The sequence below is a fragment of the Salvelinus sp. IW2-2015 genome, linkage group LG32 (assembly GCF_002910315.2).
Source record: "Salvelinus sp. IW2-2015 linkage group LG32, ASM291031v2, whole genome shotgun sequence".
Taxonomy (NCBI): Eukaryota; Metazoa; Chordata; class Actinopteri; order Salmoniformes; family Salmonidae; genus Salvelinus; species Salvelinus sp. IW2-2015.
In genome coordinates this window covers 17,607,011-17,632,286 of record NC_036871.1, presented here as the reverse complement: position 1 = coordinate 17,632,286, position 25,276 = coordinate 17,607,011, and the positions used below count along the sequence as shown (strand labels likewise).

The following is a 25,276-nucleotide window of genomic DNA, read 5'->3' as shown; positions in this document are numbered from 1 at the left end:
TCCCTGTCTATGGTCAGTTAGGATCACCACTTTATTTTAAGAAGTGAAATGTCTGAATAATAGTAGAGAGAATGATTTTTTCCAGCTTGTATTTCTTCATCACATTCCCAGTGGGTCAGCAGAAGTTTACATACACTCAATTATATTTGGATAGCATTGCCTATAAATTGTTTAACTTGGGTGAAATGTTTTGGGTAGCCTTCACAAGCTTTCCTAAAAATATGTTCTCCTGACAGAGCTGGTGTAACTGAGTCAGGATTGTAGGCCTCCTTGCTCGCACAGACTTTTTCAGTTCTGCCCACAAAATTTTCTATAGGATTGAGGTCAGGCTTTGTGATGGCCACTCCAATACCTTGACTTTGTTTTCCTTAAGCCATTTTGCCACAACTTTGGAAGTATGCTTGGGGTCATTGTCCATTTGGAAGACCCATTTGCGACCAACTTTAACTTCCTGACTGATGTCTTGAGATGTTGCTTCAATATATCCACATAATTTTCCTTGCCCTCATGATGCCATCTATTTTGTGAAGAGCACCAGTCCTCCTGCAGCAAAGCACCCCCACAACATGATGCTGCCACCCCGTGCTTACGATTGGGATGGTGTTCTTTGGCTTGCAAGCCTTCCCCTTTTCCTCCAAACATAATGATGGTCATTATGGCCAAAGAGTTATATTTTTGTTTCATCAGACCAGAGGACATTTCTCCAAAAGTACATCTTTGTCCCCATGTGCAGTTGCAAGCCGTAGTCTGCTTTTTTATGGCGGTTTTGGAGCAGTAGCTTCTTCCCTGCTGAGCGGCCTTTCAGGTTATGTTGTATAGAACTTGTTTACTGTGATATAGATACTTTTGTACCTGTTTCCTCCAGCATCTTCACAAGTTTGAAGGAGGCCTTGATAAACATCCACCGGTACACCTCCAATTGACTTCAAATTATGTAAATAGCCATCAGAAGCGTCTAAAGCCATGACATAATTTTGTCCCTCCCTACATCCCTACCTACCTACATCCCTCCCTACCTACCTACATCCCTCCCTACCTACCTACATCCCTCCCTACCTACCTACATCCCTCCCTCCCCCTTGCAATAATGGAAATAGTGAGTTGTGAGGGTTGTTTAGTTGACAAATAATGGACCCTATGAGTACATACCAATACATTACACATTACAGAACCAAAACAAATATGTCACTACCAACAGTGAGTCCTGCTAAGATGGTATGAGCGCACATCATTTTGAACGAGCTGACAAGTACAGTACAACTCTTTGCATTACAGCTCTTAAATACTGTGATGACACAGAAATGAGAGAGAGAGACAGAGAGACAGAGAAAGTGAGAGATGGAGAGATTGAGAGATCGAGACAGATAGATGGAGAGTATATGTGAGYCTGTTTGGTATTGAACTGTGAGAGTCACCCAGCCGTTGTATTTATAGTTATGCGCAACAGCAGCACAGCAATCCAGGAGCAGCATCTGATGCGGTGAACACCTCGTGAGCTATCCCAGCATGCCCCTGGCCGACAGGCCTCACTGTGGGAATGTGTCCCAAATGGCACCCTATTCCCTATGACGCACTGCTTGTGACCAGGACCCATTTGGATGCGCCCTGGGCCTCATTACCATATCAAATCGCATTTGGATGCTGTGTCTTGAACATAAAAAGGGCCAGCACTTCAATAGGTTCTTGATTAAATTTTCACATAGATACATTTGAATATCTATTACAATAGATGCAGAATTCTTTCTCTCCATCACTCTGATGTCCCAATAATTTTTTGTAGCTCTTTTTGTAATGAAAATGAGCTGAGATAATGTCTGTATGCCTGTAAACAGATGTTGTCTGAAGTACTGTCTCTTGATCCATTGAAATGGGTCTCGATCATCCACATTAATGAACAATTCGAAATATTCCAATATTCCAAAGGTTTCCAATAGGGCATCTAGGTATTGGAAATCAATGTAAAATGTAAACAGACATGTAAACAGACATATCATTAAATAATCTGTTTTATTTTTATTTATTTCAAATGCAATCAATGTTTGTCTGTTTCTCACTAGCAAAACAATTATAACATGTCATCAGGAGGCAGACGCACAATAAAGGCATCCAGCCGTATTGTCTTTATAGTTCTAAAGCCACAACAGACAGCTTTAATCCTTATTTTTGGACAGAGGTGTGCCGTCAGTGGCTTCGTCCCAAATGGCACCCTATTCYCTATTTAGTGCACTTCTTTTATAAAGGTCCCTGGTCAAAAGTTGTGCACTACTAGGGAATAGAGTCCAATTGGGATGCAAACCAGTCTCTCTGGAGAGAGCCCTAGCCACAACGGTTGTAATCAATTAAAATAGCTGTGCGGGGCTATCTAACCACGCTCCTGTGTTTTCTCTTTGATTAATTCCTTCCACGGCTGTCTAAAACACCGTTTTGAGAATAGATTGGAAGGAGAACAATTCAAGCTGAACAAAGCAGCGTTGCAGCACAAGGGACTGACTGGGATTAGTGGAAACTACTCCAGGACAATTATAATCTGAGTTCTGCCCAGACTCCTTATCTCACTCCACTCATAATTGGACCCATGTAGAAGAAGTGTGGAAACAACAATGTTTGTGTCCCAAGTGGTACCCTATTCTCCTATGTACTGCCCCCATAGGGCTCTGGTCCAAAGGAGAGCACTATGTAGGGAAAAGGTTCCTTTTTGGATACAACCGATGCTCGAGTTGGCTAATGTAAAAACACAGCAAGCTATAACAACAGATGTGTATTTCTGTTCTATTTAAAACTCAGTTATTACTAAATTAAATGGGTACTTTAGCCACCATCACCTGTTTTGACTCATACAATCTATAATGCGTAAAAGATGTCCAACAGAACATATGTAGAATTCAAAAATCTTGAAGGTGGGCACTTTGCAAAAACCTAACTCACTCTCCCCTATCTGATCACAGTAGATATCAATCTATCTCAGTGTTCTGAGAGAATCCATTTCAGAACAGAATTGTGAAATGGAGTAACTCTCTACCTGACCAATGCAAGGCCAAGGAGTGGGAGATGGGGGCAGCAGTAGCAGTGCAGCACCAGACATTATCTGAATATGCCTTATTTGTGTCCCAAATGTAYCCTATTCCCTACATAGTGCAGTACTTTTTACCAGACCCCTATGGGCCTGGTCAAAAGTAGTGTACTACATTGGGAATAKGGTGCCATTTGGGACACAGCCCTTCTCTCTCACAACAGCAGTTCAATTGGTGATAATAGGGTCCATTCTGGCTAGGTATTGAATTCCCTCCTCCCTCGCTCTCATCTCTCTCTCTCTCTCTGTCTCTCTCACCAGACGCGTTGAGCTCATCCCTGCCATTTTGATTGACGGTGTGAATGTGACACAGTCATTGAGGCAGAATTACTGCTGAATCAATAACAGAGAGAGGAGAGACACTCCACAGCGTATTTAATAGAGAGGTAGCAGAGAATGGTAATGTTCACGAGTGGAGCCCAGGAGAGCCAGCCAGTCAGAGTGGGTACTAAAAATGGACGCTCGGTAACGGTGCTTTTTCAACTGGTGCATAAAGGTGCTTTGTAWGTGCCGAACACAGAAAATAAAGAATTTGTCAGTTCGTTTGCTCTACGGTCACTATTTCTCTTTCACACAGAATCTGTCAAAATATTTAATTATGCTCTCAGGAAAGTGTACTTCTTCACAAATGTGCTTTGCTGTAGCAGCCCATGAGGAAAACACTCAAATAAATGACATAGGACAATTTAAACTATCAAAAATAATCTCACAGTCTGAGATCATGGCTGCTTTCCAAATGGAACCCTATTCCCTATATACTGCACAACTGTTAACCAGAGACTATGGGCCCTATTGGAGGCACTACCTGCCCTATGGGCCCTGGTCAAAAGTAATGTACTACATAGGGAATAGGGTGTCATTTGAGTCAAACCCATATAAAGAAGGGAACTTACATCTGTGATTCCAGCCTCCAGAATGATCACCTTGGCCTCCTTCTCCACTGCATCCTTCTGGCGAACTGTGAAGGGGAGAAACAGCAGCCTTTGTGAGACAGAGGCGTCAATCACTCTTACAGTGGAATGTGTGGAGGAGGTGGCAGTAAGAGAAGCGGCCTTCACTCCCAGAGGAAACAGACAGGCCATGCTTGCGTTCCAAATGGCACCCTGTTCCCTAAATAGTTCACTACTTTTGATAGACGCCTATAGTACACTATATAGGCAATAGGGAGCAATTTGGGATGAATTCATAGACAGATCTCTACTGTCTAGAAAGGAACTGTCTACAAAACAAGGTCAAGACTATGAAGGACATTATTAGATGTCTTTCTACCAGTAAATTCTTCCTCAATATAATCTAACAGTGCAAGTTATTAACCAATTAGATTGAGTAGAAATAGATTAGTAGATAACAAGTACAGGTAGATTTACCTAAAGGTTTATTTACCTCTAGTACACTGAACTAGCAATAAGCATCTTCTCTGAGTTATATCTCTTTTTGCAAGAGTTGAATATTAAGGCAAATCTTCCCCGAAATAGAATTATAAAACTCCTGTTGAMTCTTCCTTCCTCTGCCTTAAGAGGAAATCATTTTGAGGTTTAATTGAAATTTGACAGGACCCATTTTACAGGAAGAACAAAATGTTATGAAAAACTGTTCATAAATTAATTCACTATGTTTTCCATGTGAAAGCACCTCCTTTGTTGACACATCCGGCAGATAAAGGATATGCAAATAACCTGGGGAGAGTTTGAGTGCGTCTCAAATGGCACCCTATTCCCTTCATAGTGCACTTCATTTTACCAGCGCTCATAGGGCTCTGGTCAAAWGTAGTGCCCATAGGGCTCTGGTCAAAAGTAGTGCACTATGTAGGGAATAGGGTGCCATTTGCGACAYAAACCCTCAACTCTATATAATGTTAATCTAATTAGTGTTTTAATCAATCACAGCAATTATTTGCTCTCGCCAATTTATACAGAGTCCCGTATAATTACGTTGTGCGGCTTCAGATGGGTAATTTGATTGAGGTTCTCTACCTCCTTGGTGAACTGAACTCTGAACCCGAGAAGGGGAGTGTGACCACCTTGTCTGCCGTGGTCGGTCCTGTCAAAGAGGACGTCTTAATAATGCTGTCAGAGCACACCACCTGGGCTACACACACACTTAGTGATGAGCACTTGGCCGTTTCCACTGAACCAGTCAGTCTGCAACTCCATGACCATTACACCACTGTTCAGTAAATGCACCGCAGAGAGGACACTAGGGCGCAGCTAGTGGTAACGTATGGCCTTTGCAAGTGAGGTTTAATTCACAAAGATATGCCCATGAAAGACATGGACATTAAAACCCAGACAAGATCAATTAACTACAACCACACACCACAGCCTGATGAGCATACAATAAACAATCAAACAAATAAATAATCAAACAAATAAACAGTCAAACAAATAAATAATCAAACAAATAAACAATCAAACAAGTAAACAGACAAATGAACATGAAAAGACTCCCCATGTGGTCCATTGGAGGGATCCAACACAGCAACAAGTGTGACTTCTCTTCCTGGTGCTAGGATGTTCATAGTGAGGGTGAGTTAATTAAAGCCATCCAGTCTCTCATTAGACAATACTTTTGTCATCCCAACACCACAGTGTGGAGCATGGCTCCCCCACATCCAGCCTCCTCTCCTATCTCCTCTCCTCTCCTTTCTCCTCTCCTTTCTCCTCTCTCCTCTCCTTTCACCTCTTTTCTCCTCTCTTTTCTCCTCTCTTTTCTCCTCTCTTTTCTCCTATTTTCTCCTATTTTCTCCTCTCCTTTCTCCTCTTTTCTCCTCTTTTCTCCTCTTTTCTCCTCTTTTCTCCTCTCCTTTCTCCTCTTTTCACCTCTTTTCACCTCTTTTCACCTCTTTTCTCCTCTCCTTTCTCCTCTTCTCTCCTCTCCTTTTTCCTGTCTCCTCTCTCTGCTCATTTCTCCTCTCCTTTCCTCTTCTCCTGTCCTGTCCTCTTCTCTCTTCTCATCTCCTTTCTCCTCTCCTCTTCGTTCTCATCTCCTTTCCTCTTCTCTCTTCTCCTTTCCTCTTCTCTCCTCTCCTCTTCTCTTCTCTCCTCTCCTTTCCTCTTCTCTCCTTTCATCTTTCTCCTCTCCTTTCTCCCCTCCTCTCCTCTCCTCCCCTCTACTTTCTCCTCTCTTCTCTTATTTCTCCTCTCCTTTCTCCCCACTCATCTCCTCTCCACCTCTCTCCTTTCTCCTCTCCAAACGAGCAGCAGCCCAACTAGAGCTCAGCAACTCAACAGCCATAATGAGCAGGTTAGTTTGTACCACACTGAGTGATTCCAAATCACAACCTGCATGGACGGATCTTTGAAACTACTAACAAACTACAAAAAGGGTGAGGGCAAATTGTCAATTGTGTTTACAGTTTGCATACCTGCAGGTTTTGAAGTAAGTCTGAGACACGATATGACACATTTTGAATAGAAATAGCAAAAGTTAACTATACAGATTCTCATTGCATGTCCTGTAAGAAATCCATATTCACATCATTCCATTCTACATATACCATTGTCAGTACGCTCCATCTAATGCTGAATGTCACATTTCCAATACATGTTGTATAAGAAACAGGGGGTACCAGGAGAAAAATTGCTTATTCTTCCTTCTAAAAAAATACATAGGGGTTTCATTTGTCACCCTGGCCTTCATGTCCTGAGTTCTGCTTCATGTTAACTCAGTGTATCAGAGGCGCCTTGAGGGGAACAAAGTAGACGGGATTCAAAAAATGCTCMATTTTTCACCATTGACTGAAGGAAAAGGCCTGGGTCTATGAGTTCACAGCCCAGAATGGGATGCTGTGTCGCACCAGGGACTGTTTCTGAGCACATTTGAGGGCGGTAATGAGAAGAAAACAACCGCCATCCTTCAAAGGCGAGGAGCGAGGAGGCACAACACCATCGCTTGCTGACACACTACACGGATGTAATCACATTACCTGATCATGAGAACAGTGATCCCTGAACAAATTAAAATAGAGCACAGCGTGTTTTCATCTCTGAAATGTTGTTTTAGCCAAGTAACAATATCACTRTCTTGTGACTTTAAAACAATATTACGAGATAGAGGAGAAAAACCCCACAACCATGGTAAGTTATAGTATTTCTATTTTTCCTGCCTGAACCTTCATTTTGTGTAAAGACTCTGTCCCCATCCCCAACAACCGGCTCTCCATGACAGCCCATTGCAAATACAGATGTCAAAACCAATTCCAGAGTCATTTTTCTAAATGTTTTAATTAGATATTATATTTGGGGGTCTCACTTGCATTAATTTGATTTCTGATATCAACATTTCAGCCTTTAATCTGTTTCAAATGATGTTTTTCTCCAATCTCCAACACCCTAGCCTTATTGCCTCCAGTAATATAAACTGCAATATGAAGCAATGAGCAATTAGAGAAGACTTAGAGCATCACAAAGACAATGCAATATGTCATAAAATTAAAAGCAGGGGGTAAAATGGCATCCCAGGCCAGCTGGGGCAAGGAGCCATTACCTCTCTGTGGAGGGGAGAGAGCAGTACTCCATCACACACTGTCTACATGCCAAATGACACCCTATTCCCTGTATAGTGCCATAGAGCTTTGGTCAAAAGTAGTGCACTATGTAGGGAATAGGGTTACATTTGGGACGCAGGCACCGTCTGCCAGCTGAATAATGGCAAACAAGCAGAGCACCATCTCTATCTAAACATTTATCATCACTCTCCACTGTTCCACTGCTGTACAGCTCGTCACAGCATCACAGCACATGTCTGTATGGGGGATGAAATAGTGGTCACAGTACAGAGTTGTACTGGGAGAGGTATCGATAAAGCATCTGTTGTTATTGGGGTCTGGCTTACAACGGTATTGGAATGATTTTCATGTCACATTTGACATACTTTACTGCAACTATTGTTATTCCAAATAACTAAGAACATATTTTTGTTGTTGTGTAATGATGTGCTTGGACTCGATACAGATGTTCATAACACAGCAGCTAATAAAAAATGTGAGCAATTTTGTGCCGCCAAACCCTTTATTTTGTTGTTAATATTTTCTTTGGGTATTGGATGGTGACATTTTACAGAATGTTGCCACCCCACATTGGCAGTTATGTTTCTGTTGCATTTAGATGCAGGTTCTAAACAGTGATGAGAATGTCTACAAACATCTGATGAAGCTCTTAATGGGTCTGCRTTCCAAATGGCACCCTATACCTTATATAGTCCACTACTTTGACCAGAACCCTGGTCTAAAGTAGTGCACTATATAGGGAATACGGTGCCATATAGGAGGCGACCTATGACACAAACAACCCTCCTACACAGGGTAAACAACAACACCCATGAACTGAGGCTACTGCACAAACATGTCACACAGTCTAGGACATCGCAGCCTCACCTTTCAACAGCAGATTCACAAATGTTCAGGAAGGGAGGCTAGGTCAGAGGGATGGAGCAAGGGAGGCAGGGAGGGAGGGAGAGACGGAGAGAGGGAGCATTTCGGTTTGATAAGTGGAGGCGATGATGATTCACAGACAGCAGGTAAGCAGCTAAAACTGGGACAGACTGTATCAGCCCATCCACAGCAGGGATCTGAATCAAAAGGCAGCGCTCACAAAGACAGAATCATAAAGACATTGCACTCCATTGTCAAATAGTCAAGCTACCTTTTCTGCTTACCATAACACTGCTTACCATGACACTGCTTACCATGACACTGCTTACCATGACACTGCTTTCTATAATACTGGCTGTACCAGCAACACAAACCATGCCCATCAGTGGGCTGTGACAGTGACAGTAGTCTAGCCTGTTAGCCAGTACAGAACACTAGCAGCTGTAGACATAACACCACAGGGACTCCCAGCAAAGTCTCCTGATAACACCAAACACCTTGTCTGCATTCCAAATGGCACCCTATTCCTTATTTTAGTGCACTATGTGCTCTACTTTTGGCCAGAGCACATGGGCCCTGGTCAAAAGTAGTGCACTATGGAATAGTGAGATGCAGACAAGGTGTTTGGTGTTATCAGGAGAGTTTGTCCCAGACAGCCAACTCTTAGACCCGTCCTTCAGGAACCATTAACACACAACTTCCCACATAACCAGGCCTGAGCCAATTGGACACTGGGAGGAAGGAGATATACATAGTTTATTAGGTACACCACCTTGTTCATGAAAATGGATCGCTCCAACAGACAATGAGCCACGTGGCCGTGGTTTGCTATATAAAGCAGGCAGTCAGGCATCGAGGCATTCAGTTACTGTTCGACTGAATGTTAGCATGGGCAAAACGAGTGACCGAAGCAACTTTGAGAGTGGTATGATCATCGGTGGCAGGTACGCCAGATCCTGTATCTCAGATATGTACGACCTCCTGGGCTTTTTACGCGCGATAGTATCTAGGATCTACTAAGAGTTGTGCAACTAACAACAAACATCCAGTCTGCGGCAGTCCTGTGGACGAAAACAGCTCATTGATGAGAGAGGTCGAAGGAGAATACCAAGAATCGTGCAAGCTAAAGGGCGGGCCACAAACAAATAACGGCACAGTACAACAGTGGTATGCAATACGACATCTCGGAAAGCAGAACTCGTTGATCCTTGTCAAGGATATGCTATTGCAGCAGACGAACACACCGGGTTCCACTTCTATCAGCTAGAAACATCCTTGACAAGTAACAACAAGTTCTGCGTTGCATCACAGCCTGGAACGGCAATTGCTCGGCCTCCGACCGCAAGGCACTACAGACGGTAGTGCGTACGGCCCAGTACTTCACTGAGGCTAAGCTGCCTGCCATCCAGGACCTCTACACCAGGCGGTGTCAGAGGAAGGCCCTAAAAATTGTCAAAGACCCCAGCCACCCCAGTCATAGACTGTTCTCTGTACTACCGCATGGCAAGCGGTACCGGAGTGCCAGTCTAGGACAAAAAGGCTTCTCAACAGTTTTTACCCCCAAGCCATAAGACTCCTGAACAGATAATCAAATGGCTACCTGGACTATTTGCATTGTGTGACCCCCCCACCCCCTCTTTTAAGCTGCTGCTACTCTCTGTTTATCATATATGCATAGTCACTTTAACTATACATTCATGTACATACTACCTCAATTGGGCCGACCAACTAGTGCTCCCGCACATTGGCCAACCCGGCTATCGGCATTGTGTCCCGCCACCCGCCACCCGCCAACCCCTCTTTTACGCTACTGCTACTCTCTGTTCATCATATATGCATAGTCACTTTAACCATATCTTCATGTACATACTACCTCAATCAGCCTGACTAACCGGTGTCTGTATGTAGCCTCGCTACTTTTATAGCCTCGCTACTTTTATAGCCTCGCTACTGTATATAGCCTCACTACTGTATATAGCCTCACTACTGTTATTTTTCACTGTCTTTTTACTGTTGGTTTTATTTCTTTATTTACCCATTGTTCACCTAATACCTTTTTTGCACTATTGGTTAGAGCCTGTAAGTAAGCATTTCACTGTACGGTCTGTTGTATTCGGCGCATGTGACAAATAAACTTTGATTTGATTTGAAAACAAGAAGCTGCTCCAGTGGGCACGCGATCTCCAACACTGGACAATTAAGGAAAAACATMACTTGGAACATGACAGTGAGTTCAGTTTACTTGAGCGTCCAGCACAGTYCCCAGAACTCAACCCAATAGAGCATCTTTGGGATGAGATGGAATGGGCTGGTCGTAGCATGAATGTACCGCCGTCCAGTCTGCAGACCTTAAGCATGATGGGATGTTAATTACTTCATTAACTTAAGGAACCACACCACCTGTGTAGAAGCACCTTCTTTCAATCTATTTGGCATCCCTCAGTTATTTGTGTTTCCTTTCCTTTACCTGTAGAATACATCCCAAATGGCACCCTATTCCCTATATAGTGCGCTACTTTTGACTAGGGCCCAACGGGAATAGGCTACCATTTGGGAGGCTACCATTTGGGATGCAAACATAGCCTACTACTCAGTAGGAAGTCATTTGAAGCCGCAGTATAGTACCGTTTCCTTCAGACTGAAGATATGAGAAAATTTGAGAACCACTTATTGGCAGGAAAATTCACACAGACTGACAGCACTTAACACCTCTCTCTCTCTCTCCCCCCCCCTCTCTCCTCCCCCTCTTTCTCTCTCTCCTCCCTCTTAGCACCTCCGATGGGTGACCTTTATGTCTGACTCAATTCTCCAGCCGATTGAGTGGATGCATCCCAAATTCCCTTTATAGTGCACTACTTTTGACCAGTGCCTCGTTTGGGACGGGCCCAGTGAGTGAGTACCGGCAGCAGCCAGCTAGCCAGCTCCTGCTCGCTCAAATATTATTGCTGCATGATCACTCAAGCATTTTAAAAGACTCTCTGACAGCCCAATGCATTTCAATGGTCCAATAAAGGCTAGAGTAAAAGATAGACAAATATTTAGGGTTCAAACTGTAAAATGGTTCATTCATAGTGTGAGAAAAGCATAATTGTATTTTTAACGGATGTTATGCGAAGGTGTAAGCAGAGAAATTGACAAAACGCTACACAAGGTTATCTGGTACTTTCAAATGTGTCTGTAGCTTATCATTGTGTGTGTGTTGGAGTGCATGCATGAACGTGTGTATCTGTCTGCCTACCTGCGTGCGTGTGCGTGTGYGTGTGTGTTAGTGAAGCACAGCAGGGAGACTTAAAGCCTTCTGGCACAGGTCCATGGTCAAGGCCATCTCTGCAGGAGATGCACTCACTGGGGAGCATGCTGTACAGTCAGAGCCTTTCCACAAAATTCACACTCACAGGAAATGTCTCCTATTATTGCTGCAGGGAGGACAGGGGCTGACACACTGGGAAATCCTTGAGCTTTCAATTGTTTCCAAGCCCTGGAAGCCTCCAAGCCCAATGTTAAAAGGCTATATCTTAGACTGTGCTGGTTTTGTTCATATTGTTCACATTATGGCAATTGTGCTTGGTTTTTCAGACAGTGACTTCTGCTTATTATAAACAATCCATTCTGTATGACAGTCTTTTGTGTCAAATAATCAATATGTGCACACACGTTCGAAAATAGAATACTTAATAGTAAGAAAATAAACACCGCAGGAATGAATTCAACTTGCATATTGCTCAGAGCTCTGACAACAGTGTTACACATGCTTGGCATGTCAAGTCCAACCAGATGATTTCACTAGTCTTTTAGCACAGTCGTCCTGCGAGGTCTCTACATTTCCTGCATTTCCCTGTGCCAATAACACTGCATTCTGGGACAGCTGTACACACTCAAGTGGACACCTGGAGACCGCAGTGATGTCACTAAGAGGACAGGACAGCAGGGGAGCACACCTGGATCACCATAGCCCAGGGCCACAGACAGACACAGGTGCTGATGAGTAAATCTGTGTTAACAGAGGCTTCACGTCAATACGCGATCCTCCCAGGACAAGTTCTCCTGTCCTGCGGCACATAATTACAAACCCGGTACTAGCTGGAGGAAGAAGAAAACGCAATGTGATCCGTTGAAAAGTCTACACAAATCCCACGGCGGTGGATGGAACTATCAAGGGACATCTGGGTGAAGAGATAGCAGTGGAGGACTGTCACTTTTTTTTTCCACACGCAGCAGCCAAAAAGAAGATACATTGTAATGGCTGAAACCATATGAATACCTTCAGGAGGTACGGGAGGCTGGAGACTGGCCAGACGCTGCCTGTATGAGCGGTTAGATCGCTGGCTCGCTCACTTCGTTTTCCCCTAAGGAATGGAGCCCACGGAGTCCAGATTGTAAATAAAAGAAAGCCTAGGGCAAACCTGGCTGGCTCTGACTCCCGCCTGGCTCTTCAGACGCTAGCTGACTACAAAACCAAGGCACTAGGCAGTGTAGTGAGTCACTGGCAGCATAGCGCTGGCAGGCAGTGCCTACTCAGTGTAAACTCCCTAACTCTGTAGGACGGTATCAAAGGATGAGAGAAGCAGAGCTCCGTACCCCCTAGAACACATATCCAAGGCCTAGCTACACCTGGAGGAGAGGAGAAACCAGTTTACCACACTGTGTTGAATCCTAGTAGATCTGTACTGGTCCAGGGAGACGCTGCATTTCTGTCTACCTCCTACACCTCTGACATTAGGTCAGCCACATAATGAGAATATGTTCATGAATATTCTCCTCTGCTATACGAGAATTTGACGCCCTCGATACCCCTCCCCCACTCTTCTCTTCTCCTGCCCCACCTTCACTGGTGTTTCTTCTGGAGTGAACCGTGTGTGTGTGTGTGTGTGTGTGTGTGTGTGTGTGTGTGTGTGTGTGTGTGTGTGTGTGTGTGTGTGTGTGTGTGTAGTGTTGTGGTGGTGAGTGTGTTGTGTGTGGTGTTGTGCTGCTTGTGTGTGGGTATGTGTTGAAATGAGCTGTCTCTGTTTCCCGTCTGCCCATCGGCAAGTGGGTACTACTTGTTCAGACAATGAGCTGTACTAGAGGTCTTCTCTCTCTCTCTCTCTCTCTCATACAAACACACAGCCAAATTGAAGGTATTAGCCAGCCTACTGATGTACCCATGAGAGAAGACAGAGGAGGGTGAGGTGTATACTGAACACACCCACGTTCTAACCCTCAGAACTGAGTCAGGAAAAGGCTCACCGAAAAAAGTGAAAAGATAAGAATACAAAATATACCACAGAAAATATTATATTCCTATTTCAAGGAATCCCCCGTATCAGGCGGTAGGCACTTGAAATCCAGCCATTACATTTTCATTTAGATGACTGAGGCTACGTTCCAAAGGGCACCCTATTCCCTACATAGTGCACTMATTTTGACCATAGCCATATGGGCCCTGGTCAAAACTAGTGCACTACTGTGTATAGGGAATAGGGTACCATTTGGGATGCACCCATGGCGGTTGTGATTTCTTGGGGAAATARAAGTCAGACAGTTGATCTAGAACCCAAGGTGACCTCATTAACAGCATTTGTCCTGGTTGTCATGACAAATCAAACGCAGTGTCACTCAAACCCAGCAAGCCAATAGGAAGCACTGACACTGACTGCTGGAATTATCTTTGTCCGGCAGAGCTAAACTACAGTATAGTCAACTCCCAAATGGCACCCTATTTATTTTATAATGCACTACTTTTTTACCAAAGCCCAGTTCAAAAGGATTGCACTATGTAGGGAGTAGAATGCCAATTGGGACGCAACCAGAAAAGGCAAAGATGACCCATAGTTGACCTGGCTGTATCAACACTCAGATACATCCATAAGCTAAGGTTGCTAAGTTTACACACTGTGGCTGCAAAGCAGAGTTTATTCATCACGTTGTTAGGCAGTCTTCTCAGCACCTTGTGATCTCTAGAATAGCTATGTTGGCGCTATATCACTGTAAACGACATAAAAATGGACAGTTACTGCATTACAACATTACTGTAACAACCAACCTTATGAGCATAGCTTTACACCTTTGCTGCGTAATTTCACCTAGGAAATGTCTATTACAACTCAGAATTACTGCATTGAAATCCATTATTAAAAGGGGAAAGTGGAAACTATCTTCCAGGGTACTAGGTTTCATAATAGAATGAGCAATTGTGAGTAACTTCTCAGGTTTTCTTCACAAAGAGAGAGATTACATTTAGTTTCAAATAAAACATATAAATACATTATATATACTGCATAAACTGGGTGCTTCGAGCCCTGAATGCTGATTGGCTGACAGCYGTGGTATACCAGACTGAATACCACGGGTATGACAAAACATGTATTTTTACTGCTCTAATTACGTTGCTAACCAGTTTATAATAGCAATAAGGCACCTTGGGGGTTTGCGGTATCTGGCCAATATACCACAGCTAAGGGCTTTATCCAGGCACTCCGCGTTGCGTCGTGCAGAGAACAGCCCTTAGCCGTGGTATACTGGCCATATATCACACACCCTCGTGCCTTATTGCTTAAGGGAACCACACTGATCTAATTTACCTGTACTGTATATAAGAATATGAATATATGAATAGTGTGTAAATAGTGTTTTTGTTGTCTATTAGTGTCTTTCCTATTTATAACTTATTTTATTTACATTTTTAATTTATGGTAATATCTTACGTTTTTCTTGTTTATTACTGTTCTGTGCTTTGTCATGTATTTGTACGTTTTATGTGGATGCCAGAAAGAGTAACTGCTGCATGTGCAGTATCTAATGGGGATCCTAATAAACACTGAGCAGTGAGCAGCCACAAAGAACGTTTACTAAGTGCGTTGTTTCAATACTGACAGAATTGAAAGAAAGGCAGGGCTGCTCTCTGATCAGCTTTCTCCATTCAAATCTTACCTTAACATTAAAATTATTCCATAATGCTGACGATGGATCAGCTCCTAGAGATATCACCTTACGGCTGCAAATATTTGAGGCGGCTTATTCTAATGCTTACCCTATAATAATCCACTAATTCACAGATTCATTTGGAACATCATTGCGTACATGTTGTTACACATCATGAAATAAATTGAGGAAAAAATTACAATACCTTAAAAATAGAACTCAGTTGACTGAACATGAAATTGATTTGTAGCCTATAGCCCTGCTGTATACAGTGCTTCTGAAAGTATTCAGACCCCTTGAMTTTTTCCACATTTTGTTACATTACAACCTTAAATCTAAAATGGATTAAATATTTAAAAAAATCCTCAGCAACCTACACACAATACCCCATAATGACAAAGCGAAAACAGGTTTTTAGAAATTTTTGCAAACGTATTCAAATATCTTATTTACATAAGTATTCAGACCCTTTGTTATGACTCGAAATTGAGCTCAGGTGGATCCTGTTCCCATTGATCCTCCTTGAGATGTTTCTACAAATTGATTGGAGTCCACCTGTGGTAAATTCAATTGATTGGACATGATTTGGAAAGGTGCACATCTGTCTATATAAGGTCACATCAAAAAACTGAGCAATCGGGGGAGAAGGGCCTTGGTCCGGGAGGTGACCAAGAACCCGATGGTCACTCTGACAGAGCTCTAGAGTTCCTCTGTTGAGATGGGAGAACCTTCCAGAAGGACAACCATGTCTGCAGCRCTCCACCAATCAGGCATTTATGGTAGAGTGGCCAGACAGAAGGCAGTCTTCAGTAAATGGCACAACAGCCCGATTGGAGTTCGCCAAAATGKCTCTCAGACCATGAGAAACAAGATTCCCTACGGTGAAGCATGGTGGTGGCAGCATCATGCTGTGGGGATGTTTTTCAGCAGCAGGGACTGGGAGACTAGTTAGGATCGAGGCAAAGATAAACAAAGCAAAGTACAGAGGGATCCTTGATGGAAACCTGTTCCAGAGCGCTCAGGACCTCAGACTGGGGCGAAGGTTCACCTTCCAACAGGACAACGACCCTAAGCACACAGCTAAGACAACGCAGGAGTGGCTTCGGGACATGTCTCTGAATGTCCTTGAGTGGACCAGCCAGAGCCCGGACTTGAACCCGATCGAACGTCTCTCGAGAGACCTAGAAATAGCTGTACAACAACGCACCCCAGCCAACCTGACAGAGCTTGAGAAGATCTGCAGAGAAGAATGGGAGAAACTCCCCAAATACAGGTGTGCCAAGCTTGTAGAGCAATACCCAAGAAGAATCTAGGCTGTAATTGCTACCAAAGGTGCTTCAACAAAATACTGAATTACTTATGTAAATGTTCTATTACATTTGTTTTTATATAAATTAGGAACATTTCTAAAAACCTGTTTTTGATTTGTCATTATTGGGTATTGTGTGTAGATTGATGAGTGAGAAAAACTATTTAAATTAATTTTAAAATAAGGCTGTAAAGTAACAAAATGTGGAAAAAGTCAAGTGGTCTGAATACTTTCATTTATATATTTATTTATTGCAATCACCTCGGGTTTCATTTGAAGCCTATTTTTATCCTTTGCTTGTTCAATTGCAAAGACATTGGCAACTTTGTATTTCGGTAGTCATAGAGAGACAGATAAACAGTTTGATTATATGTTTAGCTTAGAACTTCTGTGTATAAAGTAACGCAGACGGGCAAAAATATTTAACCTTTATTTAACTAGGCAAGTCAGTTAAGAAWWWATTWTTCTTTACAATGACGGCCTACCCCGGGCAAACTCTAACCCGTACGACGCTGGGCCAATTGTGCGCCTCCCTATGGAACTCCCAACCACGGCCGGTTGTGATACAGACTGGAATCGAAAAACAGTTAGAACACTACTGGGCTGGGCCTGGTTTCCCAAAAGCATGTTAAGCTTAAGTTCATCGTTAGAACCTTCGTGCTGGCCTGAGGCAGTCAATAAATAACTAGCATTTTCAAGTGCTACTTTACTAACAAAGGTTTTGGGAAACACTTCGGAGGTTGAACTCCTACGAAGGTTCTAACGATGAAAACTTTACTTAATCTTGCATGTGGAAACAGGCCCAGGCCAGTAGTGTCTAACTGTTTTGGAAAACTAGGCCCAGCCCAGTAGTGTTCTAACTGTTTTGGGAAACCAGGCCAGCGCAGTATGTTCACTAACTGTTTGGAAAACACATGCGACCAGCACCAGTAGGTTGTAAAACATGTTTTGGGAACCCAGGCCAGCCAGTAGTGTTCTAACTGTTTGGGAAACAGGCCCACGCAGTAGTGTTCTAACTGTTTTGGGGAAACCATAGGCCCAGCCAGTAGTGTTCTAACTGTTTGGGAAAACCAGGCCCAGCCTCAGTAGTCGTAGTCTGAACTAACTGATTTTGGAAACCAGGCCCAGCCCAGTAGTGTTCTAACTGTTGGGAAAGCCATGGCCCAGGCAAGTTAGTGTTCTAACTGTTTTGGGAAACTAGTCCCAGCAGTAGTGTTCTAAACTGTTTTGGAAAACCAGGCCCAGCCAGAGTAGTGTTCTATACTGTTTGGAAAAACCAGGCCAGCCAGTAGTTTCTAAACTGGCTGCTGTAGCTGTTCTGCTCCTTGCCTCTGGTGAAGCTGTGTGTGTGTGTGTGTGTGTGTGTGTGTGTGTGTGTGGTGTGTGGTGTGGTGGTTGGTGTGGTGTGTGTGTGTGTGTGGTGTGTGTGTGTGTGTAGTGGTGTGTGTGTGTGTGTGTGTGTGTGTGTCAGCAGCATGTGAATCTACTAGTTAACGAGTGAACATATCAGCCTTGGCAGAGACATTATGCATGACTTGGTCTCCTGCCAACAGTGGAGCCACGGCAGGGTSTGTGTGTGTGAGTGTGTATGTGTGTGTGTATGTGTGTGTTTGTGTGCTTGCATTTGGGTGTGTGTGTTTGTGTTTATGAGTACCTGCTTGCATTTGGGTGTGTGTGTTGTGTTTATGAGTACCTGCTTGCATTTGTTTGCGTGCGTGTGGTGGGTTGAAAGGGGAAGGGGGTGGTGGCGGAGGCACAAAGACGGGTAGCACCTGGCAGAGGGGGATCCAATGGCCTGCACATGTGTCTGAAGGAATGTGCCATCACAGATCCAATGCACTACAGCTGTACCAAATCACAATATGCAAAGCTATGGACTCTGCACCACATCACAGCAGGCACCATGGCTGCTTCTGGATTCACAATGGTTGCGTTACAAATGGTTTACTAAATGTAACTATACAATGTTTACACTTGAATGTTGGGTTACCTCAACCTCATTGAATTAAGCCCAATGTTTATGACTAAATTGTTAATGACAGTTGCTGTTCTGATATACAACAAGACCGTTATTAGACCTGAAATCMCCGAACTCACAAAAATCAGTTCTCTGCTGGAAAATCTGATTTGCATGACTTAAATTACATTTGGACATGCAATATGGGGATAAAGTCAATGAAATTGTCTGCTGCAGCAAAGGTCAGTGATATGTCTGGGACAGGGGCTCGTTGTCATATCACTTCTGGTTCTAATTCTACTTGTCAACACATTGGTGAGAAAAAAACGACTTTCTCATAAGAAGACTTGGAAAGTGTTGCATTGGAACCTTGAAGCGCAAATAGCATTATATTGTCTATTATACTGGTACCAACACAGCATTTCACACAGGAGTAATACTAGTACTTTAACTGTGCCAAAACAGAAGAAATAACTCAGAAAGAGTATAAATGTCACGGCCGTCAAAAGGAGGAGACCAAGGCGCAGCGTGGTATGCGTACATTCTTCTTTATTACAAGAATGAACACTGAACAAAAATAACAAAACGAACCGTGAAGCTATATAAATGAGTGCTGACAGGCAACTACACATAGACAAGAACCCACAAATACCCAAGGAAAAATGGCTACCTAAATATGGTCCCCAATCAGAGACAACGATAAACAGCTGCCTCTGATTGGGAACCATATCAGGCCACCATAGACATATATATACCTAGACCTACAAAACCCCTTGATATACAAAAACCCTAGACAAGACAAAAACTAACATACCCACCCTAGTCACACCCTGACCTAACCAAAATAATAAAGAAATCATAGATAACTAAGGTCAGGGCGTGACAATAAACAATGTCAATTAGACAAAAACTTTCAGTTTTCTCTGTTTTCTCATGAATCAGTTCATGCAAATACTGTATAACTTCCTTAAATCATTAAACACAACAGGTGCATATTAGAGACAGGCTAACTGTTTAACTGTTTAATTCCAGCATTCACTTCCAGCATTTTAATCAATGTATTAATTTCCTGCACTAATGTGTTATAATTTACACACTGTGTCATGTTTATTGTGTATATATATATTATCTATATATATATTATATATATATATATATATATATATATATATATAATATATATATATATATATGTATACACACATACAGTGGGGAGAACAAGTATTTGATACACTGCCGATTTTGCAGGTTTTCCTACTTACAAAAGCATGTAGAGGTCTGTAATTTTTATCATGGTAAAGATGTTTTTTACAGGTTTCTCATTTATACAGGTACGAGTTCAAACAGGTGCAGTTAATACAGGTAATGAGTGGAGAACAGGAGGGCTTCTTAAAGAAAAACTAACAGGTCTGTGAGAGTCGGAATTCTTACTGGTTAGTAGGTGATCAAATACTTATGTCATGCAATAAAATGCAAATGAATTACTTAATCATACAATGTGATTTTCTGGATTTTTGTTTTAAATTCCGTCTCTCACAGTTGAAGTGTACCTATGATAAAAATGACAGACCTCTACATGCTTTGTAAGTAGGAAAACCTGCAAAATCGGCAGTGTATCCAATACTTTGTTCTCCCCACTGTACATATATATGTTTCCTTGACAGAATAATTATTATTCTCTTTGACTGTGCATTTTTGGGGTTCTGTAACCCTGAAGTTGATGACTGTTTTTTGTGCTTACAGTTAGCTAGCAGTTAACAGCTGTTAGCAGCCAATGGCTAGCATTTTCTTACTAGCGATAAAAACAGATGATTGCCATAATTTTTTGGAAGACATTATTGAATTCTTTAACGTAACAAATCAAACTTACAATTCATTTACATATGGCATTTATTGAAACGTTTATTTGCTGAAATGTGTGCCGTTGCCCCAGTGGCGGTTCTAGCTTGTATGACTCCCTGGGTGAACCCCCCCAACTGTAATTTTTATTCAGACATTTGGAATAACAAATAATAAACCATAACATTTAAAACTGTATAAATCAAAAAATATATACAAAAATAAGGCTCATAAATATCAAAAAGAAGTAACAAAGACAAATGAAACAAATTTGTGTTTGATTTGGCACTCGAGCATCAATACATTACCCTTCCACCAACACTGTCAACCAAGAGTCAAGACTAAACCAATTCACCTTGGTGGTGTGCAGACTGGTTTTATATTATATTAAACTATATATTCACAGGATTATGAATGAATTGTGGTTTATTTGGTAGCATTTCATAGTGTGACTGTTTGACTAATTGCATTAGCACTATACAAGTTAGAGGTGCGCTTTTGATAGATTCCCCCGCTCCCCCTACCTCGGGCTTCCAGTGGGGAACCTGAGGTTAACCTACCCCCGCCCCATCTCGTACTTCTGAGTGGGAGACCTTCCAGGAAGTAGCCTGCCTAGTCACAAACTAGAATCAGGGCGCCCACTCCGACAAGGTTAATTGACCCACAGTCCCACACGGTGACATGATATCATTGACGTGACGTGACGTGACGTGCAAACGTGCAGGCGCCCCATGCCACCACTGCGTTGCCCGGCCATTTGAAGGGACAGGCGACTATTTAAGACTGAAATTTTTATGGTAAACAGTAAATACAAATACTCTTTATTTGTTTTCTGTAGACACATTCTGTGTAATATCCTGTCACAGTAAAAAAAAATTGCTTGCACATTCCCAATACTGCTTTTGCATTATAAAGAGGTTTCATTTGATTCCTCAACCAGGTTTAGGCTCAACATGATTTATTTTCAGCATTATTGAACAGTCTAGATTCTCCTCTACTATGATCAAGACTGCTACTGTTCAACATGACATTACTGGCTCTCTAATTAAAAAGAAAAGCAACCTATTTGAACCTCACTTAAATATGCAATTGTCTTGTTTCTATGCGTGTTTCATCATGTGATGTTGATGGTGATCTGTTCAGCAGGTAGGGGGAACGGGCTGCACGGCTTGACGTGAGCCATAGACTGCATACCAAATTAAATACATTGTATTTGTCACGTGCACCAAATACAACACTAATTCCACTAATTAACTTTTAACAAGGCACACATCATTGAAATGCATTCCAGGTGACTGACTACATCATGAAGCTGGTTGAGAGAATGCCAAGAGTGTGCAAAGCTGTCATCAAGGCAAAGGGTGGCTACTTTGAAGAATCTAAAATACATTTTGATTTGTTTAACACTTTTTTTGTTACTACATGATTCCATATGTGTTATTTAATAGTTTTGATGTCTTCACTATTATTCTATTCTAAATAGTAAAAATTAAAAAAAACACTTGAATGAGTAGGTGTTTCCAAACTTTTGACTGGTACTGTATATATGTATATACCAGTACAGAGTCAATGTGCGGGGACAGAGGTTAGTCGAGGTAATTGAGGTAAAGCGACTATGCATTGAGAATAAACAGAGAGTAGCAGCAGCAGAAAAATGGGGGGGGGGGGGGGGTGTGCTGTGCGGTTGCAGAGAGAATAGTCTATGACTAGGGTGGCTGTAGTCTTTTGCCAATTTGTAGGGCCTTCCTCTGACACCACCTGGTATAGAGGTCCTGGATGGCGGGAAGCTACTACCCTCTGTTGCACCTTGTTGTGTCGGAGGCGAGCAGTTGCTATCCAGGCGGTGATGCAACCAGTCAGAATGCTCTCGATAGTGCAGCTGTAGAACTTTTTGAGGATCTGGGACCATGCCAAATCTTTTCAGTCTCCTGAGTGGGAATAGGCGTTGTCGGTGATCAGGCCTACCACTGTTGTGTCATTGGCAACTTTAATGATGGTGTTGGAATCGTGCTTGGCCATGCAGTCATGGGAGAACAGGGAGTACATGACGGGCTGAGCACACACCCCTGAGGAGCCCCCGTGTTGAGGATCTGCGTGGCAGATGTGTTGTTACCTACCCATACCACCTGGGGGCGGCCCGTCAGGATGTCCAGGATCCAGTTGCAGAGGGRGGTGTTTAGTCCCATGGTCCTTAGCTTAGTGATGAGCTTGAGGGCACTATGGTGTTGAACACTGAGCTGTAGTCAATGAATAGCATTCTCACGTACACTACCGTTCAAAAGTTTGGGGTCACTTAGAAATGTCCTTGTTTTTGAAAGAAAAGCATCCCGGAGTCGCCTCTTCACTGTTGACGTTGAGACAGGTGTTTTGAGGGTACCATTTAATGAAGCTGCCAGTTGCGGACTTGTGAAGCATCTGTTTCTCAAACTAGACACTCTAATGTAATTGTCCTCTTGCTCAGTTGTGCACCGGGGCCTCCCATTCCTCTTTCTATTCTGGTTAGAGMCAGTTTGCGCTGTTCTGTGAAGGGAGTAGTAGACAGCGTTGTACGAGATCTTCAGTTTCTTGGCAATTTCTCGCATGGAATWGCCTTMATTTCTCAGAACAAGAATAGACTGACGAGTTTCAGAAGATAGGTCTTTGTTTCTGGCCATTTTGAGCCTGTAATCGAACCCACAAATGCTAATGCTCCAGATACTCAACTAGTCTAAAGAAGGCCAGTTTTATTGCTTCTTTAATCAGAACAACAGTTGTCAGCTGTGATAACATGATTGCAAAAGGGTTTTCTAAAGATCAATTAGCCTTTTAAAATAATAAACTTGGATTAGCTAACACAACGTGCCATTGGAACACATGATTGATGGTGTCACGTCTGCACCCGCTCTTCCCTTCCCCTGGCGCTTGAGGGCGCCAGATTACCCTGCATCACACGTTCCTCCATCCATCACTCACACATGCCTTCCCTCGTCACTCGCATCAGCGTTATTGGACTCACCTGGACTCACTTATCACATGTTAATTTCCTCCCCTATATTTGTCTGTTCCCTTGCTCTGTTCCCTGCTGCTGCATTGATTGTCTTTTGTCTTAGTTTCTGTTTGCTGATGCTGTGATTGCCTCGTTATATGTCCGTTATAATTAAATGTTTTACTCCCAGGACCTGCTTCGTCTCTCCAGTGTCATTACATGTGACAGATGGTTGCTGATAATGGGCCTCTGTACGCCTACAGTATGTAGATATTACATAAAAAGTCTCACGTTTCCAGCTACAATAGTTATTTACAACATTAACAATGTCTACACTGTATTTCTGATCAATTTTATGAAAATTAGCTTTTCTTTCAAAAACAAGGACATTTCTAAGTGACCCCAAACATTTTAACGGTAGTGTAGGTGTGCCTTTTGTCCAGGTGGGAAAGCGCAGTGTGGAGTGCAATAGAGGGTCGGTAGTCATTTAGGCAGATTACCTTCGTGTTCTTGGGCACAGGGACTATGGTGGTTTGCTTGAAACATGCTGGTATTACAGACTCGGTCAGGGACAGGTTGAAAATGTCAGTGAAGACACATGCCAGTTGGTCAGCGCATGCTCGGAGTACACGTTCTTGTAATCCGTCTGGCCCTGCGGCCTTGTGAATGTTGACCTGTTTAAAGGACTTACTCACATCGGCTACGGAAAGCGTGATCACACAGTCGTCTGGAACAGCTGGTGCTCTCATCATGCATGCTTCAGTGTTGCTTGCCTCTGTCACGGCTGTTAAAAGGAGAGGACCAAGGTGCAGTGTGGTGAGCGTACATTTTCTTTTATTGAATAAAATGACGCCAAACAAAACAATAAACACTACAAAAACAAACCGTGAAGCTCAAAGGCAAAGTGCCCTAAACAAAGTCAACTTCCCACAAAACCAGGTGGGAAAAAGGGCTACCTAAGTATGGTTCCCAATCAGAGACAACGATAGACAGCTGTTCCTTATTGAGAACCATACCCAGCCAAAACATAGAAATAGAAAATCATAGAAAAACAAAACATAGAATGCCCACCCCAAATCACACCCTGACCAAACCAAAAAAGAGACATAAAAAGGATCTCTAAGGTCAGGCGTGACAGCCTCGAAGCGCGCATAGAATTCATTAACTCATCTGGTAGGCTCATGTCACTAGGCAGCTCCCGGCTGTGCTTCCCCTTTGTAGTCCGTAATAGTTTGGAAGCCCTGCCACATGCGATGATCATCGGAGCCGGTGTAGTACGATTCAATCTTAGTCCTGTATTGACACTTTGCCGGTTTGAGGGTTCGTCGGAGGGAATAACGGGATGTCTTATAAGCTTCCGGGTTAGAGTCCCACTCCTTGAAAGCAGCAGCTCTACCCTTTAGCTCAGTGCGATGTTGCCTGTAATCCACGGTCACTGTGAGGATGACGTCATTGATGCACTTATTGATGAAGCCAGTGACTGCCCTAAAAATTGTCAAAGACCCCAGCCACCCCAGTCAGAGACTGTTCTCTCTACTACAGCATGGCAAGCAGTACCGGAGTGCCAAGTCTTGGACAAAAAGGTTTCTCAACATTTTTACCAACCAAGCCATAAGACTCCTGAACAAGTAAATCTTTTGCATGTGTGCCCCCCAACCCTCTTTTAAGCTGCTGCTACTCTCTGTTTATCATATATGCATAGTCACTTTAACTATACATTCATGTACATACTACCTCAATTGGGCCGACCAACTAGTGCTCCCACACATTGGCTAACCGGGCTATCGGCCATTGTGTCCCGCCACCCACCAACCCCTCTTAACGCTACTGCTACTCTCTGTTCATCATATATGATTAGTCACTAA

General features: G+C 42.9%; 1 pseudogene; it reads right to left on the bottom strand.

Moving 5' to 3' along the window:
• The window catches only part of LOC111956983 (receptor-type tyrosine-protein phosphatase N2-like), a 142,392-nt pseudogene that overhangs the window by 45,837 nt on the left and 71,279 nt on the right, over positions 1 to 25,276 (bottom strand).